The following is a 22,104-nucleotide window of genomic DNA, read 5'->3' on the forward strand; positions in this document are numbered from 1 at the left end:
CGAGAAGTCCAATTTCCCATAAAAAATAAAAATATAATTTCACCGAGACGGGGTTTTGACTCTCAAAGTAGAAGAGACGCGATATCGTTCGACGCGCGCGGAGCATCTTTGGTGGAGAGCGGAGTTTTCACGAGGATCATTATTTATTACGGGGGACATAACATCGGCCTGTTGTGGGGGCCGTGTTTACGCCGCAGTGGAGTAGCGTCAAGACGGGCAGATTACAAATTGCATAAACTGTGCTCGAAGCGCCGTTGTGTTTGCATTCTGCGAAATCGTGCAGCTGGTGCTTATCGAACAATGTGCTCTTGTGATAGGTCGGAGCGGAGCGTGCTTGGGATAAACATTTTCTGAGGCTTGCGTCTGCGCTGCTTTGCTATCTTCGCGTGTGTGTGTGTCCTAACGATGTGCTATGGCAATGTGTGCGCGTGGTTCAGGGTGAACGTGGGGCAGGGCGCCCATGGTGGGGCAGGGCGCGGATGGTGAGCAGGACATACTTGGAAGGTCAGTGGAGACGGATTTGAGAAAAATGGGGTTTGTCTTGGAGCAACCTTCAAAAAGACTCCTCGAACACACGCGGACACACACACAAAAACCTGGCTTGAGCTGAGTTATAAAAAAAAAATAGGTTTTCTTTTTTAATTCAAGAGCCCTTTGTTGTTTACCAAAAACTCACAAATTTGCCCCGAGTGTTCGAGCAAAAAAAAATAAAAATCACACACAAAACAACGGGCGAATGTGAAAGCGCGTTTTTAACGCCTGGCCAAAGGCCACCGCGGCCGTGCCCCCGACTGCGGTGGACGATCGACTCCTGTCACGGAACCGACAGCTCGTGGGCCAGACGCGGCCCAAGACTTCATTTCATACGTCCCGCAGCCCCAATAAGGCCGAACCGCTGCATAGGTCGTTGCCATCGTGCTGTGTCACTGTCGCACGTTTTTTTTCCCGATTGTGCTTCGTGTTGCCTTGACGTTTCGCCGCACGTGCTGTGAGCTTCTTCGGGAACTGAGTGGGCCTACCGCAAACTTGTAGGTACCCTTCAATGCAAGCATCTCACAAAGTCAGCCGCGCTAATCGGGTACTGGAGGAGAAATATTTTTGGTCTGCCAACGCCGTGTGTTTGGTCACGGTCTGTCAGTGCAAGACCCTCTTGCAGTGACAGAAGTGACGGAGGTGCATGTGTGTGTGTGTCAATGTGTGGCCTATCAGAGAACCTATTCGTGTCCCACCCCTGGTCTGTAGCCAACGTGATTTCCGGGCAATGATGTGGCGCTCATCTCCTGTTTCACAACCCCGAGCTCGCGGTGCAAACTCCACATTCCTATGACAGGTACGAGTCTATCCATATGGCAGCCACGTTTATTTTGTTGATGGACTCGTTTAATCGATCTGAAGGGATGATGGGCTGAGTCAACCCCCAACGAGGATTATCATCTTCGCAGCCTTTCCATTTGCGAGCTGCTCATTCTAAATCCCCGTGACCAAATCGCGCCGGCTGGATCTCGCCAGATCTCGGAAGAAGCTAAGCACGGTTGAGGGTGGACAGTGCTTTGGACCGCCGAACACCCAGAGGCAAGCGTGTTCGAGTTGGTTGTCGCGGGCAGTGTGGAACCCCGGAGTGAATAAATCACATGCTCCGCTTTCCCGTAACAATCACAACAATGTTCCCGCGTGTCCGCGCGCTCTTGCTTCGGCTGCTGTGTGGAACGGGCGGTGGCCAGGAGCCACATGAGTTGGCGCCGCGGAGAGACGCTAACTGCCTCGCCTAGGTATGCAGGAGGTTGTGGGTTCGATCCCGACCCTGACGTCTGCTGCTGTATATTTGGAGTTTGCGTGTCTCTCTCTCTTCCCGTGGTCACGTGGATTTTTCTCCGGGTCCTTCGGTTGTTTCCGCCACATTTAGAATCAACATCACGCGTTTAGAGTATTTGGCTGCTGTAAATTTGCACACGATGATAAGCCACTTCATTGAGCTATCACATGTTTTACCAGTTTCTGAAAAAAAATTAGCTTAATAGCTCGGTGGGGCCTTACCTAGTAAAAAAAAAAATCCAAAAAAAATTGTCGAATCGTTGAAAAAAATTAAATAGAGCACTGCGATCTCGCACACGCACGCACACACCCGTGCTGGGGGCTGGCCACGCTCCGGCAAGGCAGACGAGGCGCTGCCAGGGTTTGTTTTTGTTCAGGGGTTGCTGTATTTTTTTACACATCTGCGTGCGTGCACACGCGCGCGGGGAGAGAGCGCCGGCCGCGTGCGTGTGTGCGTGCGCCAAGGCATGTGCGCGAGTGTGTGAGTGTGGAGTATGTGAGAGCGGGAGGTTGGAGAGCGATAGTAAGAATGGGAGCAAAATAGTCGCGGAGCGAGAGAGATTAAGAGGGGGGGATACATGGGAAGGGACGCGAGAGAGAGAGAGAGATGCTGAGCCAATGGAAGAGAAATGCAGGGAAGAAAGAGATTGAGATTGTGTCATCTTACCAGCTTCCAAGCCTCAGCTCTGATGCCCTGAGGTCTCAAGACAAGTTGAGCCGTGTTCACATTATGAGCCCTCTTCCAGCCGATCGAGGGAGCCCGATGGTTGACAGAAATAGCCCCATCAGTTGTCCAAAACCGTTTGCTGCGCCGAGCCCCATCTCCTTGAGAGCGGCTGGCAGCGGGTGCGGCCATTCAATCAATCTGTTTACAGGAGCAGCCCAGTTAAACGGGGGGAAAAAAATGGTTAATCGAGTGACACTAATGAATCGATTGTTTATTTTACGATAGATTAATCGTCGTCACTTTAGGATAATCGATGCCAGTCGTCCAGCCTTAATAATTCAGGAAACTCGACCACGCAGTGACGATTGCAGATGATGATGATGATTTTATCAGTGGCATTGATGATGATGATGCTGCTAAATCCAGCACTTAAAAACACGCGTTTTGATCATCGTGTGTGGACATTGTTCAAATATGCGCGCGAATGCTCATCTTAAAGTTGCTAAATTTAAAACAACAATCAATACATTAACTCGTTCAATCATCCTTTGACAGTTTTCAGTGTCTAGCAGCCCTCTTAAGATGCACGGACGCTTTGCACGGGAGACCTGGTCATTAAGAGTTAAATCATTACTTAGCAGTGGTAGCATTCACTGCTAAACCTGCTCTGCTCCTGCCCACGTCTCACGGGAAGGGAAGGGTGAAATTGTTCCAAAAATGTTGGGCTTTCCCATCCCCCCCACTCCCCCACAAATGTTATATCAGTCATGCTAATGGCATTGTGGCGGAGCTCTCGGGAGTGAACAACCAACGCGTCGCCCCGACGTTTAGCGAACGGCCCGCAGCAGCTGATGCCACGGATCTCCTTCTGAGATTTTGACACGGCGTGGATAAAATACGCTGGTTGGGGGGGTGGGTGGGGTGTGTGTGTGGGTGGAGGGGTGGAGGGGATAAACTTTCCCACTCCTCCCTCCTCCTGAGCAATGTTTGGCGCATGGCAGTCGAACCGATGTACACACTACTTTTATTTCTGAGAGCTGGAATTCAGCCACATTAATTGAAAGCCCATACTGAATGCGGATGGGCCTTTTTTATTTTTGTGCAGCCACCGGTGGCGAATCGTTTATCTTCCTTTGCCCTGTATGCAGGAGGTCGTGGGTTCGATCCCAAACCCTGACTCCACGTCTCTATCCCCCGTTTGCCTGTTTCTCTCCGTGTGCTCGTGTATTCTCCGTGTGCTCGTGTATTCTCCGTGTGCTCGTGTATTCTCCGGGTCCTCCGGATTTTTCCCTCCACATTTAGAATCGACGTCAAGCGTTTGATGGTTATTCGGCCGCTATAAATTTCCGCACGATGATAAGTCACTTTTGTTGAGCCCTCATTTACGATTGCCAGGTCGCTTCTGAAAAAGAGCTACATCGCTCAGTGAGCCTTACCTGGTGAAATAAAAAAAATTGATAGTTTTATAGTACCAGGCTGATTTCCGCTGACTCGTTACACGTTTCGAACCCTGTTTAACTAATGGTGGCTAAAAACCAAAAATCGCAGAGCTGCTGGATCATTCCTCTAACCCCTGAGCTACCCGGCCGCTTGCTAATCCTCCCTCTTGCTGTGCATTTCACACCTGATGATGATTGCTTGTGTTGCAGTCGAAACGTCGTGAGAAATGTTTTTGTTTTATAGTTTGTTATAATTTTTTTATTTCCCTTCTACGTGACTCTACCGAAAGAACCAAGAATAGGAATCCCCCCTCTGTTTTGACGCCACCAGATTTTTCCCGTCCTCGACTCCGCATCGGCACGGGCTGCATGGGCACGCATCGCACGCGCACTTTGCGCCTCGCTAACACTTGCCCTGTTTCAATTGAGGCTTTGACGGAATTGAGGAGAGGGGGGGGGACGAGAAGTAAGTGGAATTGAAACGGATCAGCGAGCGGTCGGGACGATAACTCTCTCTCTGTGAGGGACGCCAAATCATCGCGAGAGGTGGGAAGCATCCGACGCGGACGGCAACTCTTCGGTCACGGGGATGATGCTCGACAGATCGCTTCGATTTTTAAATCCTTTATATTAAGTTCACTTGCTTGCTTGCTTGCGCTCTTACGACCGTGCAAATCTTTCGGTCGTTTTTTAACCCACTTCTCGTGATCCAATCGAGCTGACATTTTGCACACAGACTCGTTGTGCGTGACAATTTATTTTCGTGAAATTTTTTTTCCAAAATTTTACACTTTTTAGGAAAAATAAAATTATATTTAATTACCAATTGCTTAATGCTGCCAGGCAATCATCTGACCCATAGGTGGCAGCCATCTCAAGCCAGAAGACGAGAGGACTCTAGCCGCCCGTTTCAAAGACCAATGTGGGCTGGGTTGTGGCCCATGGAACACGCATATAAAGGATTTATAGTGAAAAACTTTGTTTTTACGGGTTAATTTTTATGCTTTCGGTCGGTCGGTCGGTCCGGGCCGGATCAATCTCTGCACGCATTTGCACAAGTCAAGCGAGCACGCACGCACGCACGAGCACGCACGCACGCACGAGCACGCTCGTACAATGTTTGCGCGGACTCTGAGCGGGGGTCAGCTGGCCGTGTTGACACAGCTGGCTGAGGGCGATATATATCCGAAACTGTGCATGGCTCACTGAAGGTTCCGACATTGGCTCACGCGCCAGCCCTCCCAGATTTGCAGAAAAGGGAGCGCCGTATTCCGCGGTGATTTTGTTTATTTTGTTTTTGGTTATTTTGTTTATTTTTTGTTTATTTAGTTTTTGTTTCTTTTTTATTTCGTTTTTGCTTATTTTGTTTATTAATTTTTGTTATTTTGCGTTTATTTTCACGATCCATTTCATTCGCGCGGCCACGGCCCTGTGTTCACCCGAAACGAATTATTTGGCTAATTAATTCGATTCCAAGCCCCACCTATTCAGAAGCAGGTTGAGGAGGGAGCACCCGGCGAGATTAAATATCGCCCGTTCGTGGCGCCTACCTCGGTGGGCTTTGCCTGATAGGATGGGGATGTTTTATTTGTATGTGCTTGGGTGAGTTTGTACTTTTCACTACTATCGTGTTTTTGTACTCTTTGTTGTTGTAAACGTTCTTACCCCGTGCCCCTACTGGGCATCTGTAAAAGAGCTTCATAGCTCATCGGAGTCCTGAAGTATAAATTCAATATTCTGATTCTGACTCCATAAGCCGGCCAGCTGCGTGCCTGTCTCAGAGTGGTGTTGGGGGTCTTGCGATGTCATACAATGTAAGCCTGTCCCTAAAGTGAACTAACTTCGATGCGCAGGCAAGTCAAACAAAACACGTGTTGCCGGCTGAGCTGTGGAGCCAGACGCTTTCGACCATTATATGGCCCTTCATCATAGCGCACGCTGTTTTTTCCCAAAATGTCGCCTATTATTCGTACTTTTTTTGTTATCCTCATGAGGCCAATGTGTGGAGAGCGAAACGAAAGAGGAGTCCGTTCAGGAACTTTCTCTGTGGAATTTTATCCGGGTCCTCTGCTTTTTCCCTCCATTTGGAAACAACATGCGTTTAGAGTATTTGGCTGCTATAAATTGTCATTTTTGGGCAGGTCACTCCTGAAAAAGAGCCACATCGCTCCGTTGGCCTTACCTGGTAAAAATTACAAGTCTTTTTTTCTTCTAAGTTTAACAGCTCTCAGCCAAGCAGCCTCCTCGAGCAGGCCGCGTTTCCTGAGGCCGTGCGTGCTCTGTTGTTTAGGCCCCGCTTCACAGCTAAAAAACTCCGATTCGTTTCGTGGGTTGTCCGCCAAATGTCCGACGACAACGAACACGCTGCGTGCATCTCACGTTTGTTTTCCACCATCGCAAAGAGCCATGTCAGTGCCACTGCTGAATAAAGCAAAACAAAGGGCTCCTCAACTGGCTTGGGTTTAATATTACTGGGGGGGGGGGGGGGCGGGGAGTGGGGGGGGTATTTGGCTGTTTATATTTCCACGTGATAAGCCACTTCGTTGAGCTATCACTTGTGGCCAGGTCGCTTCTAAAAAAGAAATGTGTTGCTCAGTGGGCCTTACCTGGTAGGCGGCAGGGAGGGGGGGGGAATGGGAAGGTTGAGTTTTGTTTTCGCAAAGTTTTAGCCGCGACGAGTTACAAGATCTCGCTCAAACAACTTGTGTTTGTCCATCGTCCCGCGCCAGTGGACTGCCGTCGTCGCCTTCGATCGGCACCGAAACGACGGTTCGGCAAAAAAGTCGATCGCGTACTCCGCACGAGCACGGAGCCGCTGAGCGGGAAAGGCGTTGTGCCCGTTTGGGCACAATCGTGTAGGGTGTTAGATCATCGTTGCCACGGTCTGTCCCGCCGCCGAACGAAGGCCCTCCCCGTGCGGCCGACACCTCCCGCGGTCCTGCGACGTGTCGACGCTCTCTCGTAGGGCATCTGCCGGCGAGCGGTCGGAGTTCCCCCGCTCCGTTTATCCGTGGGTGCCGCCCGCATCGCCCGCATTTGCCCCGATTGCCCGCAACGCCCGCATCACCTACTTCAGCTGCCGCCCCACCGCGATTCTCTACGCCGCCAGCGGCATTATGCAATTGGTTAGGAATGATATACGTGGCCAGATTAAACTATTAAACACATTTTTTTTTATTTTACCACGTAAGGCCAGAATATTTATACCGTGATATGGCACCTTCAGACTTCAGTGATGTTGACGGAACGTGCGTGGAGTTTTAGATCAGCTAGCGTGTGTCAGCCGTGACGGTTGTTCGACCGTACTTCACCACCCTGGTCAGTGCAGATTAGAGAAATGGGGTGAGTGGTTCAGGGGGGCGGTGTTTGCGCAGAACCGGTTCAGATATCGCTCGCCGCTGACTTTAGCCCCAGTCCGGGAATCAAACTCAGTTCAGGGGGTTCGTAGCGCAGTTTGCTAACCACTTCCTCACTACCACCGCCACCGCCACCACCGCTACCGCTGCACCCCAGTGTAATCCTGCAATAGCGAAGTGGGCACGACAATGCCGGGCACTGTGCGGTACACGTGCGGGTTCCGGCGCCGTGTGGTACCAGAGCTATTTTTTGTCAGCGCTTGCCCGAGCCACCAACCCATCCTTGCGTGCCACAGTCTGCTTAATTTAAATTTTCCTCAAAATGTAACTTCAAAATCGGAGCTGAAAGGCTGCCCGAGGGAGCGGCCCGCGCAGTTAAAAGCCACACATCTAAGAGTGGCGGTGTTTTAAGATCGTTCCTACGCTTCGCTCGCGCTGCGTGCACGCACCCAGGCCCCTCTGGCGCACGGTGACTTGATGCAACGGAAAAAGAACAAAAAACCCACCGATTTTAACCGCCCCCCCCCCCGATGAAACCGGCTAGGTAGAGAAATATTGATACAAGATAGCTTCGTGGTGGGGTGGTTTATTTTTTTTTGACACGGATCATTTTTAAAATATTGGCTTTTTATTATTTGCCTTGCTATTTGTGCGCTTCCAAGCGTGCTTTGCGGAGGCACGGCCTCCGTAGGTCCTCCCGGTCGCCGTCCTTCTGTGGACGCAGAGCGGTTTATATTCGCGCACACGCGCGATGCAAATGATTTATTGATGCAGAGAAGGGGGCTGGCTTATTAGACTGGCTTTGGCAGCTTTTATGCCGCTCTCTTCTCTCTCTCTCTTTGTAGTTCGTTTGAATGAATTGTTCCATGCGGTTCAGGAGTCGGCATTCGCGTGAGAGGTGCGATGGGACGGTGGCGTTTACCCCCCCGCGCACCTCTCCGTGAAGAGCAGACAAAACGAGGGGCTGGCCACTTGCAGAGCCAGAGAAAAATCTGCGCTCGCTTGACCGTGCCAGCGTAGGCTTTCGCGGTCTTTGCTGCGCGCCTCCACCGGCACGTTTTTGTTTTTGTTCCGGTCAAACCGCGCGCCCGCCGTTGCACGCTCCGCGTTTCAGCAGCTTCTTCGTGATCCGAATCGATGAGTTTGGCCGGGAGCTTCTTGATTTCAGTTCGCTCGCTGAAGAAGCTCCCCGTCACGACGTGGAAGCGCAGCGTCGGGCGTCGTGCCGAGCGATGCGCGGCACGACGTGAAAGTTGCGTCGGAGGGCCCACGACTGCCCTGTCAAGTTGTCCGACAAAGAGCGCACCTTCCCTCCAGATTCCTGCGAGTGGCGGGGGAGGCGGTGCACACTGCCGTGGCGAGATGTTAACTCCCTCGCCTGGTGTACAGGAAGTCGTAGGTTCGATCCCGGCCACGATGCCCGCTGCATAATTGGAGTTTGCGGTGTCTCGCTCTCTCTCTGCCGTGGATTTTTCTCCGGGACCTCCGGTTTTTCCCCTCCACATTTAGAATCGACGTGCGTTTAGAGTGTTTGGCCGATTTAAATTTCTGAGCGATTAGCCACTTCGTTGAGCTCTATCACTTTTGGCCAGGTCGCTTCTAAATAAATGCTCAGTGGGCCTTACCTGCTATAACGTCCGCGGCCTGTGCACGTCAGCCCGCTGAGCCTCCTGTACCCTGTCCGCACTAATTGTGAGTAAAATCTATCAGCCCGGTGGAGAATATTTGTATTTTTTCACTGTCGCCATGGCAAATCGTGTAACAGGCCTTTGAGGCACGCTTCTCTCTCTCTTCCTATAAGCCGTTTCCGCTGCAGTAAAAACTCTGTTTTTATATCAAGGAGCCCACGTGCTTTTAATAAAATCTATGCAGGGAGGAATGCGTGGTGATCATTCATAGAAACTTCTTTTTTATATTTTTTTGAAATGACAGCTATATCAGCCGAATGGCATTGCTACGATATTGCTCATGACATTTGCGTTTTCCAAATTCATTAATATTTGTACGTATTTTTATTTCTGCGTTTGAAACCAAAAGTGGCGTCGTCTTTAAAAGGCTCTGCCAGGCTTTCGCGGGGACCTCTACCCGGTCTTGGTCGCCCACGAAACCGAACGAAGCTTCTCAACGCCCGCCCGCCCGCCCGCTCGCTCGCTCGCCCACGCGTTGTCCCACGTGGAAGGAGGGGCGGTGGCATCAAGCCTCGCGAAAAACCCGAGAGCGCCAACGCCGTTGCGTGCCATGGCCGGTGTGCCAGCGGCGGGTGGAGAGCGAGCGCGCGCAGGGGGGGCAATCGTGAAGTCATAAATGACCGCGCGTTGCTGGGAGCGTGACGCCAAACAGATTTCTTCGCTGACAGTTTTCGGATTCTGTTCAAAAGCTCGCGGGGCGCGTTAATCCACGCGGGTGCGTGGCGTTGCCGAAACAACACCGACACACGTCTGTTAAACTCTAGGCATCGATGATTTTTTAGTTGTGTGTATATGCACACACGTTTGTTTATGCTCTGTATATCGCTTAGAAGGGATGGTGGACGATGGTTCGAGAATGATAATGTTGACGGAGTATCGGCCACAGAATGGAATGCGTCCCGAGAGGGTTGCTCACCGGGGAGATGGAGCGATGAAATCATTCACGGGCAGGTGCTGGGTGGATTACTCCATCGCAGGATCGTGAGCGGTGGCCGAGGACTTCATCCATCAGCGGATAGACCATGGCTGATGCTGACTTTTTTATGACCCTCATAAATATGTCCCTGTTCCAGTATTGTTGTCCACGTCCACAACTAACATCCCAACTCTTGTTGGACGTAACCTGAGTTTCCTTTTCATGTGTAGGTGGTTGATAGCTCCTAATCGTGTTGTGGTGAACGTAATTCACCTCTCAGAGAGACGGGTGGGAGCTCTTTCAGGCCGGAGAGAACCAGGTGCACGACGAGATGTGATGATGAGTTTGGTTGTGGTCTGTGATCTTGGGCTTAGGCCCAAAAGATTGCGATTTAATATTTTCACCTTTGCTGACAGTAAGGGATTTTATAGATGAAATCTCTTAAGCTTCTCATGAGAACTGATGTGCGTGTTTAGTTGTCATTCCCCCGCACCTCCAATTATCCCAGTTGGCCACGTACGGTACAAAAGAAGTTCAACATACCTATTATATATTTTTTTGAGATTCAACAATAGTTTTGTGAAGTTAAACAAAATCCTCATAACACGTGGGGGGACAATTTACGTATCTCTGGGTGGGGAGGACGATGGCCATAAAGCGTGACGTTTTCATCGCCTTTTTCTAATGTTTCAATATACGTCCTGCAGACGTGAAAAGTTGAGGTCAGCCGTTGGCGCGCGCGCGCGTGCAGCTGCTTGAACGAGGGCTGCTGGCTTCACAGATGACGTGCCGTTGTCCACGCTGCCAGCCCCCCCCCCCCTGTGCTCTGGGAGCGATAAAACGCAGCCCGGTTGGATTCCGCGTGAAAGCCGCCCCCCCCCCCCCGAAACCGTTCCGCTTGGGTTATTGTAAATAAGACTTTTGACGTTAAACGCTTTCTCGCTCTCTCTGTCTCTCTCGTCGTTGCGCACGCGTGTGCAAGTCCTCCGCTCGCCGCCGTCGGCCGCGTCTCTAACCGTCGCAGGCGGTGGTGGGGGGCGCAGGCCAGACACGGTCCGAGGGATTGGCAGCAGCAGCGCTCGTTCTGCCGCTTGTTGCAGAGGTTTAGCGGTTTTGAGCTCCGGCTGCCCTTCCTGGCCAAATCCCCCCACCCCTCCACCCCCCCCCCCCCCCGGGGCGTTTCAACCGTAAAACGACTACGGTCGTCGATCTGCAGTCGATCCGCAGTCGTAACGGTTCAGATATGTCAAATTTGAAGAATGCTTGCAAATGTTTTGATTGGTTATAAATCACGCGGCAACTTCGCCCCCCCCCCCACACCGCACTGTGAAACCACTGCAGGCTTGTGTCCTGTGAAACACAGCACCTTCGGTGACAGCCTCGTGCTACGAGAATGGCCACAGATACGATTTGATTTGACTTTTGCGTTCATCTCCGGGTGGAACTGTGGCCCCCACCGTTACGGCGGGACGAAGGCCGCTGTTGTGCTGTTGGCGGAGGCAAATGTGATCTTTATTCGCGTTCCTGGAATGAAGGCCTCTAGCACACGACAAGGGCCTGGTTGGTCTGGCTCTGCGACCTGATGCATAGTTCTGCACCCGGCGCACCACCCGCACCTCCGATCAGCACGGTTGGCTACGCACGGTGCGAAAGAAGCTCGACATGCACACACCCACTAAATGATGGTGACATCACCACGGCGCCTGTGCCAGGCCAGATGCACTTTTGAGGCCACGTGAAGTGTCGAAGGCTCGCTGGACAGAAGGTCACGGGACAGACCCGCGTGCCATCGGTTGACTGACTGAGATGACTGGCAGATGCACCAGCTGTGGCCCCGACTGTGCCAGCTTGCTGCAGTTTATCCACTCGGTGCTCCCTTCGTTGTTGCGAGTGTCGCTCCTCTGCCCTTCGTTGTTGTTGGAGGGCGACTGCCTCCATACGTACCTCGCGCTACAGCTGCGACTACAAGTCACGTGTCTGCCTTCGAGCAGATAAATATTCTGTGCGAAATTAATCGCCTGGTCGTGTGGGTTGTTTGACCGTACTTCATCACGCCGGTGAGGATGGCATGACGAAGGCGAGCAGCAGTAGCCAGTAGGTTCATAGGGCAGTACCACATTGGATTTTGCTGCACTGCCGACTGCTTGTCAATAACGTAGCAGCAGCGTACAACGCCTGTTTTATGCCTGGCGGTTGCCCATCCAAGCGCTATCCAGGCTCGAAAGCTGCTTAGCTGCATAGATGGGATGAGGCCTGACGAGGCCAAGCACATTCCGAGCGATTTGGGTGGTCGTTAAGAGCTGGAAGATTCCTACAGGAATCGTGGTCCGTCTGTGAGCGTTTGCCATGTAAAAATAAAAAAAACTGTCGATTTGAATAGGATTCAAACTGGGATTCTGCCATCGAAGATCTGTTGCAAACCCTCCCCTCGCTGGCACGAGTCAAAACCGTTTCTGGGCTGCCCTCCACTAGGCCATCCAGCAAGGCGACCACGGATCTGGGAGGCTCATCCAGGACACATGGAGAGCCGGCAGCCCTGCCCACTTCTCACAGCCACACCCACTGCTCAGGTAGCTCCGCCCACTACTCAGGTAGCTCCACCCACTGCTCAGTCAGCCCCACCCACTGCTCAGGCAACCCCACCCACTGCTCCGGTAACTCCACCCACTGCTCACGTAGCCCCGCCCACTGCTCAAGTAGCCCCACCCACTACCTAGGTAGCCCCACCCACTACCCAGGTAGCCCCACCCACTACTCAGGTAGCCCCACCCACTGCTCAGGTAGCCCCACCCACTACCTAGGTAGCCCCACCCACTACCCAGGTAGCCCCACCCACTACTCAGGTAGCCCCACCCACTGCTCAGGTAGCCCCACCCACTACTCAGGTAGCCCCACCCACTACTCAGGTAGCCCCACCCACTGCTCAAGTAGCTCCACCCACTGCCCAGGTAGCCCCACCCACTGCTCAAGTAGCTCCACCCACTGCTCAGGTAGCCCCACCCACTGCTCAGGTAGCCCCACTCACTACTCAGGTAGCTCCACCCACTGCTCAGGTAGCCCCACCCACTGCTCAGGCAACCCCACCCACTGCTCAGATAGCTCCGCCCTTTGCCCATATCATGATACGAGCATTAGGCCAGAAATTATGTAACCAAGGACGAATTAAAACGTGTTCTAAAACCTTCGCGGTGGTGGCGAAGGAGTGGGGGAGGGTGGGGGGGAGGCGTGGGAGCTTGGGGGGGGGGGGTGAGCGGACAGTGGCGTCGCGAGTGGGTGGACATGTGGACAAACTTTATGAACTCGCCAGGACCACTCCACAGCAACTGGGACGTGTGGTAGCCGTAGCGCGAAAGCGAATTGTATTTCGATTACGAAAATCAAGACGTGATTCTGGGCTAGGAATCGCGAGCGACGCGCCGATCTCCCGTGGTCGGGTGCTACGCTCGAGCTAACGCACGTGCGCCTCCAGCGCACTCCTTCCTCCGCGGCGCATCGGCGCTGTTTAATAGTTTGAGCGAAACAAAGAGAAGGGAAAATAAGAAGGGGGAGGCGAGAAATAGTTGCCCGGTGGGAAAGAAAAGTACAGGACGAGCGACATCGCAGCCAAATGTCTCTCCGCCGTCGATTAAAGATGAAGCCATCTCTGCCGAAGCGTTGTCAGGAGGCGTGCCCCAACATCCCACAACCAAATTGTAAAAACATAACAACTGAACCAGATCTCCCTGGCAAAGGAGATGATGACTCTCAATGGGATCTGACTCGGGATAATGCTGTGCACATTGCACGTGATGGAGAACGGGCCTCCTCGGTGTATACTGCCTGCGCGTGGAGGGGCTGTACGTGGAAGTTGTGAATAAATGAAAAGCTTGGCGTGGAGAGGGCGTAGTTTGGTTTCACTTTGTTCCAAAAAGGGCTGCCCGAAAAACTGTTAGCACAGGTGTGCGTGCGCACGTGCGTGCACATACGTGTGTGGTGTGTGCGTGCACGTGTGCTTGGGTCCTCGTGCGTTTGTGCGCGTGTGTGTGTGAAATGGTGGGGAGCGGTCGAGCAGCGGTTAGCGTGCTGCGCTAGCTTGTTAAGGCTGTACGGGTAAATCTTTACCATTGTGTATATGTGCTCATATGTGTGCACGCTCATGCATGTCCACGTGTGTACGTGTTTGTGTGCACACTTGTGTTTTTGTGCGCGTGTGCATGCATGTGTACGTATCTGGGCAGTTCTTTTTTCTGATTTCGGAGTCCATGACTCTCTGCTCACAATCATTAAGGGCCTTCATGATGGTGGGCAAGCCTGGGTAAAGCTACGTGGCCATGAGTCGGAGCAATTCACAGTTCACCTTAGAGTACGACAGGGATGACCTCTGGCTCCCACATTATTTAACATCATCTTTGTTCACGTTGTTCGAGAAGCTTTCAATGGCTCTACCGGAGGAATTCCTATCTGGTACAGATACAATGGGAGGCTGATCGATGCCCGGGTGCGGTCGAGGGATGGCTCCCTATTGGTCAACCATGTTACGTATGCTGATGATCTGGTGATTGCCGCTCACTCAGAAGAGGAGTTGGAGGTGCTGCTGCTGAACCTCGAGTGTGCCACTAAGAGGTGGGGCCTTACCATCAGCCCCACCAAAACTAAGCACCTGCCTGGGTATTTTGTATCATCAGACACTCCACCCCACAACTCCCAATTGGTGATGGGGCTGTTGTAGAGAGAGTTGAAAGTTTCCCATACCTGGGCAGTGTACTTATGCCCAGCTCCTGTTTTACAGCCGAGGTTTCACTCCGAATCAGTCGGGCGGCAATATCTTTTCAGCGGCTGCATAATACTGCGTGGAAACTACCTGGTCTGTCGCTTCGCACAAAGCGTTGGGTTTTCTCAGTCACAGTAATACCCTCCCTTCTCTATGTTTGTGAAATGTAGATCCCCCTAATGGAACATCCTCGCCGGTTAGAAACATTTAGGCTGGCCTGCCTACGATCCATCCTGGGTTTAACCATGCTGGATTGCGTGAGGAGCTCACAAATCCTTGAAAGATCTGGCCAAAGTCCTATTGCCGGCAGGCAAGGCTGCGTTGGCTGGGTCATGGAGCCTGCATGCCCAGCTTCTGTTTGGCCGCATAGAGGGGGCTAAATGGGCACGACATGGTCTGGAGAAGAGATGAACTGATGCGGTACGGGAGGATGTGGAGCTGAGTGGACTTGCCAATGACTGATACCAGCGGTGTCAATATCGGCCTCTGGAGGAGGCTCGTGAAGGATGCTACTGGGCAGTTCAAGGCAGTCGCCGTCCAGCAACAGCGGAGAGCAGAGGAGCGACGCTCACAACAACGAGCAGAGCGCTGGCTAAAATTCAGCAAGTTGGCACAGTAGGGGGTACAGCTGGTGCATCTCCCTCTCAGTCAGCCAACCGATGGCACCTGGGTCTGTCCCGAGACCTCCTGCCAGCGAGCCTTCGACACTTTGCGTGGCCTCCAAGTGCACCTAGCCTGGCACAGGCGCCGTGGTGACGTCACCGTCACTTCGTGGCGAATGGCAGGGGTATTGGTATGTATGTAGGTGGGGAGCGGTGGTTTAGCGGTTAGGGCAATGCGCTAGAAACCTGGTGACCCGAGTTCGATTTCCACTCACGGCCAACACCAGTGACGATTATCTGAACCGGTCTTGGGTCTCCTCTCAGTTGACTCAGCCTCAAATGAGTACTTGCTGCGGTGTGTAAATGTCGCCAGTGGGGAGACAAAGGCGGCCGGGCGTGGTGCTGGCCACCCACCCCCTCGTGTGCCGTTGACGGCCTTCAATAAGTGCTCGCTAACAGCCCTTGGCCCAACAGTGTGTTAATGCTACACAGGGGACCTTTGTCTTTGTTCGTGTGTACACTGGTTGTTTTGTGCACGTGTGCACGTCAAGCACGCGCAATGCCGTGTACCCGCTCGCGCCCTTGTCAAAACTCGCGCGCGCGCGTGAAAATTCACACTCGCGCGCGAGCCGTTGTCCGCGTCTTGCCCTCCGAGACCCCCTCCCCTGATCCGAGCGGCGCTTTTGCGCGTCGCTTCCCGCGCCCGGCAGCAGCGGCGGGTCGGCCCGCTGTTTTTTTGTCTCCGGCCAAGGGTGCCGCGGATATCACGCTCGAGGCGCGCGGCGCACGCCCCCACCTCTCGGCAAACATTTGAATGGGGCCAGGGCTGTAGCGCTTTAAGGGCCGCGAAAGGCCCTCGTGAAACGCTTTTGAACCGTTCCATTGTGCTCCCACGACACAAGGGGGGACCCTGTTTCGCGAGTCGTATTGGCTGTGCTCCGTTCATTTACGTGGGGCGGTCTCGCGCGCTCCTAGCTTACTTAACGGGGGACATATTGCCACGTTCTGTTACATCACAGGTGTGCTCTCTGCGGCTGAAACTGCCCCACCGCTCTCCCCGCCGCGCCCACTGCCAGAGGAGTGAGCCGTAACGACGAGCGGTGCGACGACGCGGCAGTTCGTCGATCGACATGCAGTCGGTAGCGTGGCCCGATTTGTTTGATCCGAACGCCGCCGGCTCCATTCCACCTCCCGGCGAGGCAGCTCAACGGTTGCGAGTTTCTTGAAAACTCCCCTGACGCCCCCCCCCCTCCTCCGCAGGCCCCCCACCTCTCTTACCCCCAGTCACGTGGGTGCACCGCAGTTGGTGGATCGGCAGGTCTTGTGCGACGGTGCAAAGTTTCGCGATTATTCCAATCTATTCCGAGGTGTCTAGCCGGCGTGGAAGAGTAGGCCAAATGCCTTTCCGCCGGCAGTGGCGTGAGAAAGTAGTTGCAGGGCGGTTGCACCTTTTCCTATCGCACCTCTTTGTTGACGAGGAGCGGGATTTTGGGGTATTTGATTTCTGTATGAACATTGCGTCGGGTCATTTCGATTTAACGTATGTGGCTCCTGCTTGAGTGATGCCCACAGTTACTCCATCTGGTCCGGGAGTTTCCCCTTCTTCGTGTGCTGCAAAGAGCAGTGGTTTGCTCTTCCAGCGCGCGACACCTGGAACGTGTGATGTGTTTTTCTTGCTCATCTGACATGCGAGAATTCTCCTGGGCTGGCTAATTTTTTTTATTTATTTTAGCGAAAGAGATGTGCGTAAAATTCCACCACTAGTTTTATTATAATTCCGTCTCTGTTGTGTGTTATTGTTCCATCTTGCTCTCGCGGCTTCTATCAACATCCTCTCGGCTCCTCTCGAGCTGCCATTGTTTATTGTAACATTTTCAATCGCTCTCGTGTGTTATGTCCTCCGATTTCGACTTTCATTCTTGTCCGAACGGTTCTGTGTATTATATCTTGTGTTTGCAATTTTTCACGATTTTTCATATCTCTGCTTTTCTTCATCCCGAATTTTATGGTTTCGCTCACTTTTTTTTTTTACCTTTTTTAACTTTAAACTCTCTTTCCTTTTCAATATGTCCACTGTCCATTACAATGCCATAGTTTATTCATCGGTCAGAATGGCTGCAGCCGTTTCATTGTTTCTAGGGATTCGAACGATTTGTTTTGAACCGATCCACCCTCGGGACAATTTTTTGGGTAGAGTCCTACATCGTGGTTGTTTGGCCGCTTCCGCGTAACGAACAGTAGAACGTCTGTGACACCATCAAACCGACTTGGAGGTGACCTCAATAAGACGCAGAAGAGAACTCGCAATCTGTCTGTCGCCTGATGAAGCTAGTTGTAATTACTGGCGAAACGTCGTACTCAGATTGTAAATGTTGTGGCTTGGCTCTCCAACACACCGGTGTGCTGTACTAGTAACGAATTGGCTGTGTCGGGTGGTGTCAGGTTTAACGACACATTTAGACATTTACGCGATCTTTCCAAAAAAAAAACCCTGTTATGGATGATATTGGTCGCGAAAGCCTACGATGTGCATTGCACACACAGACTTTTACCCAGTTGTTTCCAAACTATCTTGCGCCCTTAATCTCACATTTGTATATTTTTAGATGCTTTAAAATCCAAAACTTTATTGCATTGTTTTGATTTGGGTGTTGAAAAAATGAAAAGCGGACCCTTTGCAGGGACTTGGTAAAAGGAAATAAATAAGCCTCGAGTGAGCCTGTGTTCACGCACTCACGGAGCACACGGACCATGTCCAGATGGCTACTTCTTGTTTGGAGGGCCGTCGTGACGACCGTCAAACTTGTAAATATTTGCTATTTTCCAGCCAAGGCACTTGTGCAACAGTATAAATAAAAGAGCTGCTTTTTTTATCTCAGTAAAGTGAACCTTGGCTTTTTGCGAAAATAATTCTTGAGCGATACTGTCCCTGTGTTTTATTTTTGTTTAGCTGTTTCTATGCAGTGGTTCGTGACATATCTGCAAAAACTGTACAGTGCGTGTGAGCACATGTTTTGGTATGGCCAGCACATTGGTGTGTATATTAGCATGCGTGGGTTTGGTGTGTGGAGTAGTGGCGGAGTGGTTAGTGCAGTCCACAGTGAACCCAGCGAACTGAGTCTGGTTCCTGGCCCCGGCTAACATCGGTGGAGCGTGATACCTGAACCGGTTCTGGACCACCGATCCACGCTGTCCGGCATGGTGAAGTATGGTCAATCGACTCCCCCCCCACCTCCCCCCCCCGTGACCAAAAAAGCACGGGGGTTGGTTGATCGATAGATGGATGAAGGCCATCCAATAGTGGATGGATAATAAATCATTATTATTATGATTCGAAAATAAACACGCTGTCATGAATCAATCTGCGTACTCAACACCTGATGAAAGACAATTGGAAAACTTTTAATTGTGTTGTGACCGGGAGTACGCTGTGTGCATAATTATATGTTTTAACACTTCTCTCGCTCTACAAATTGCACAATTCTGGCTTGCGCGGGAGCATTTTGAGTAGGCCTTCATTTTCTAACCACAAAATAACATTGGCCAAGGATGTGTGGCTCCACAGAAAGAGTGCTTATATTTCCTGATGGAGCACTAGACTGCTTCTTGATGGATCAATGCTTCTGCGTTGTATTCATTTTTTGTTCAGGTTGTTCTTATTTACTTTACTTTTCATTACTTTTCGCGACTGGCATCCTTTCAAAACAAAGCTCCATTATAACCTAGAATTATTTTCTGACAGCAGAGAGCCGATAGGTGATGGCCAGTGTCTAACGTAGATGTTACGAATTCTCTGGATGAAGTAAGATGCATCCCAAACTTGTCCTTGAAAATATGGGGAGCAAAAAGTGGGGTCCTTATAATCCGGGGAATAAGGTCATTTAAACATGTAATTAGATTTAAATTGTAATTAGTATCTACATTACACAAAGTAATTGGTAATGTTGTATCTGAATTGAAAGATGAATGCAACACAACTCTCATTGTGAATGGCCATGGAAGGAGATCTCACGGGACTTCTAACACATTCCTGCGGAGGGAGCTGGTAGGAACGTTGGGTTGCTCGGTCAATGGCCAGGGTCAACGGCGGCGTGGTGTATTCCGCAAATACGCCCGACTGTGAGGGCGGGCACAAGCCGGCGTGAGTAGGTTAAACGTTGAGTTTTATAAGGGCACCACGGGGTGACCAGCCCCTGGTCACCCCGTCGCGCCGTGTGCGCAAGAAGCAGTTCTTCGCGACTCGTGGCCCGCCGTGTGTCGAAGTGGATCGACATTCACGTCGCCCAAACGGGAATGGCACACAACGAGACAAAAAAGTTTGGCAGAAAGGGTCATACTTTGATACTGGCAAAAGGGTCCCATGGTATCGCTGCTCACCCTTTGAGCTATACATGCTCTGATACGTGCATTGTGTTTGTACTGTTCGCCTTTTGTGTGGGGTGTAGGCCAATCAGTTTCAAAGACAATCATCCGTCTATTAGCAGAGCATGTTTTGTTTTCATGTTCACCACAAGTCCGTGTGGTTGATGCAGACTTGATTCTTTGCAAAAGCTATCTACTTGGTGTTTGAACATCTTAACACAACTGTTTTATCGCCAGAAAGGGTCAAACCTATTCCCATTTCTCATACGAGACGTAAAGTATTCAATTCTCGAGTCAAATCGCGACAGTTTTACCGAATCGCGGGGAGAGATCATCGCCGTGCGCCCTAGCTCTCACCCCCTTCAACCTCGCTACGCTCCTTTACCCGGGTTAACCACATCCGGTGATGCACTCGTCATCATCGTCACCTTCAACTGTCGTCGCTGTCATCATTCTCGTCCTTCCTCCACTCCAGCGGCGGGTCGCTGCAGTGCTTTTCCGCTCTCTTTTCATCCTCGCGTCTCCCCCCCCCCCACCCCCTGCCGCCACCACTCTCCAGTCCTCACCTTTTGTCTTCCATGTCTTTTTCCGTCACGTGTTTCACTCCGTCTCTTTCTTGGACGCCCCCCCCCCTTTCTCCTGTTGCCGTGTATTCACATTTGATTCACCCCTCTTGGCAACCGATTGTTCCATTCCTTATTCACGTGTCCCGGAACCGTTTCAGTCTTGCCCCCCCCCCCCCCCTCCGGCTCCCTATTTTGCTGTTGTAAAATATCCTCGACCTGCCGAGCCACCGGTTCGCTCTTGGTCCCCTCCAGTGCTTCGCGATTGATGACGCTGCCTGCGTTTTGATCCTTCTCGCTTCTTTCTTTGTCACAGTTCACGCTTCCGCTGCGCAGGCCAGCACCGTTGGTACAGCACGTGAGCCCGAACAACACTTACTTGGAACAGAATATGAGCCGCGCAACACTATTGGAATACAACATGTAAGCCATGCAGCACCGTCGTGCATCCTCACAGAAGCCATTTAGCCCCCACACAGGGACGCTTCATCCACTGTGGCAATGCTGGCGATGGACTCAAACCAGATCCTGACTCGATGTAGCCCGCGTGAGGCCTTAAGCCCCCCGAGTTTATATTTCAGATCGTGAGGGCTTTTGCGCGCGCAACAAAAAATTAGGGCCGCAAATTTGCTTTCGAGTTGCTTAAATTGCCCGCAAAGGCCAAGAAAAAAACCGCAAGGCCCACGACAAAAAAAAATCACCCGGAAAAATGTGCCCCACTCTCGTTAGGTTCTTGAAAGCTGGAAGGGGGGCAGAGAGTTTGCGCCCGGTGAGTACTTTGGATGGGATGACACCGCCGGAGGCTGGCCAGGTGGTGCAGGCGCAGGCCCGGCGGTGCATGGCCAGGATGTGGGCAGCTTATGAGTATTACACCCCACACCACCTGCGTAAGGTTTGCTCTGGGTGCCTCCGGTTTCCTGCCACGCGAACCAGAAAACGCTAATTTCTGGTTCGCATTGGCCCCCCGAGTTGCCCCCCCCCCCCCCCCATCCTCTCGATGTAGCAGAACCCACCTGAAAGAGAGAGCCTTGAGAACTCGGCGAGGCTTTCCTGGGTAAAAATTATTTTGCGCAATAATAATAATTCGCATTTATTAAAATATCTACGGAAAATTATGCGAGCTAATGACAAGCGCCTGGACTCGGAGACCACCAAAGTGTAGCGCTCAACACAACACGGTAGGACTAAAAACAACACGTTATTATTATATAAATAATAATTAGGACATTGGAACATTGGCCGGGTGGGTTTGGGTTACACCCTCATTGCCGCGGTCTGCCAAACGTTACTGTACGGTTACACAAACAGGCACCGTGAGTATTAGTGTTTTATTGAATTTCTTTTGTTGATGAACACCTGCATGGTCAGCTTGTCCCATGTAAAAGTTATATAAATCAACACGTAAAAAAAAAATAACACGCCTAATAATAATATGACGAAAAAAACTTAAATGAAAAATGGAGTAAAGGCCATTTTCAAAAGCCTTGCTTGGAGACTGGCGGAAATGCACGGAGAGAGACGGGCTTAGTTTTGGCCTTTAGGTCCCGACCTCATTCACCTGGGCAACGTTCAAGCGAGAGGCGGCTTTCAACGCCGAAACGTTCAGCAGGGACGTCTCGACAGTCTTGTCTCGCGTTCCCGTGGGGGGCAGGGGTCAAGATCGCAAGGCCGCAAGTTGTTGACGGTCGAGAAATGCGTCGTGTTGTTGTTTTTGTTGCCACAATTTGCGCGTAAACCAATACAGGCGGGTCGTAGTAGTAGTAGCGACAAGAATAATATTTACAGAAGTAATTGTCTCTGCTTAAAATGCACCGCATTGCTCATAATGTAGTGGAAAACAAACTCAGCGACTCTAAATTGCCTCGTAATGTTCGTTTTTGTAGGCTCTGATATTGATTAAGCATTCCCACGATTCATCGAAATGTGACTTCGGCGGGATTCGCCCCAAT

At 51.6% G+C, this 22,104-nt stretch overlaps 1 long non-coding RNA gene across 1 annotated transcript in view; it reads left to right on the plus strand.

Annotated features, from left to right (window-relative positions):
* Positions 1–462: 462 nt before the first annotated feature.
* LOC144936721 (uncharacterized) overlaps positions 463–22,104 on the plus strand; it is a 48,734-nt gene continuing 27,092 nt past the window's right edge. Inside the window, exon 1 of the long non-coding RNA XR_013637453.1 lies at positions 463–504. This is a non-coding gene — a long non-coding RNA (uncharacterized LOC144936721). The remainder of the gene's footprint in view (positions 505–22,104) is intronic.

This window comes from Lampetra fluviatilis, chromosome 17 (assembly GCF_964198595.1).
Source record: "Lampetra fluviatilis chromosome 17, kcLamFluv1.1, whole genome shotgun sequence".
Lineage (NCBI taxonomy): Eukaryota > Metazoa > Chordata > Hyperoartia > Petromyzontiformes > Petromyzontidae > Lampetra > Lampetra fluviatilis.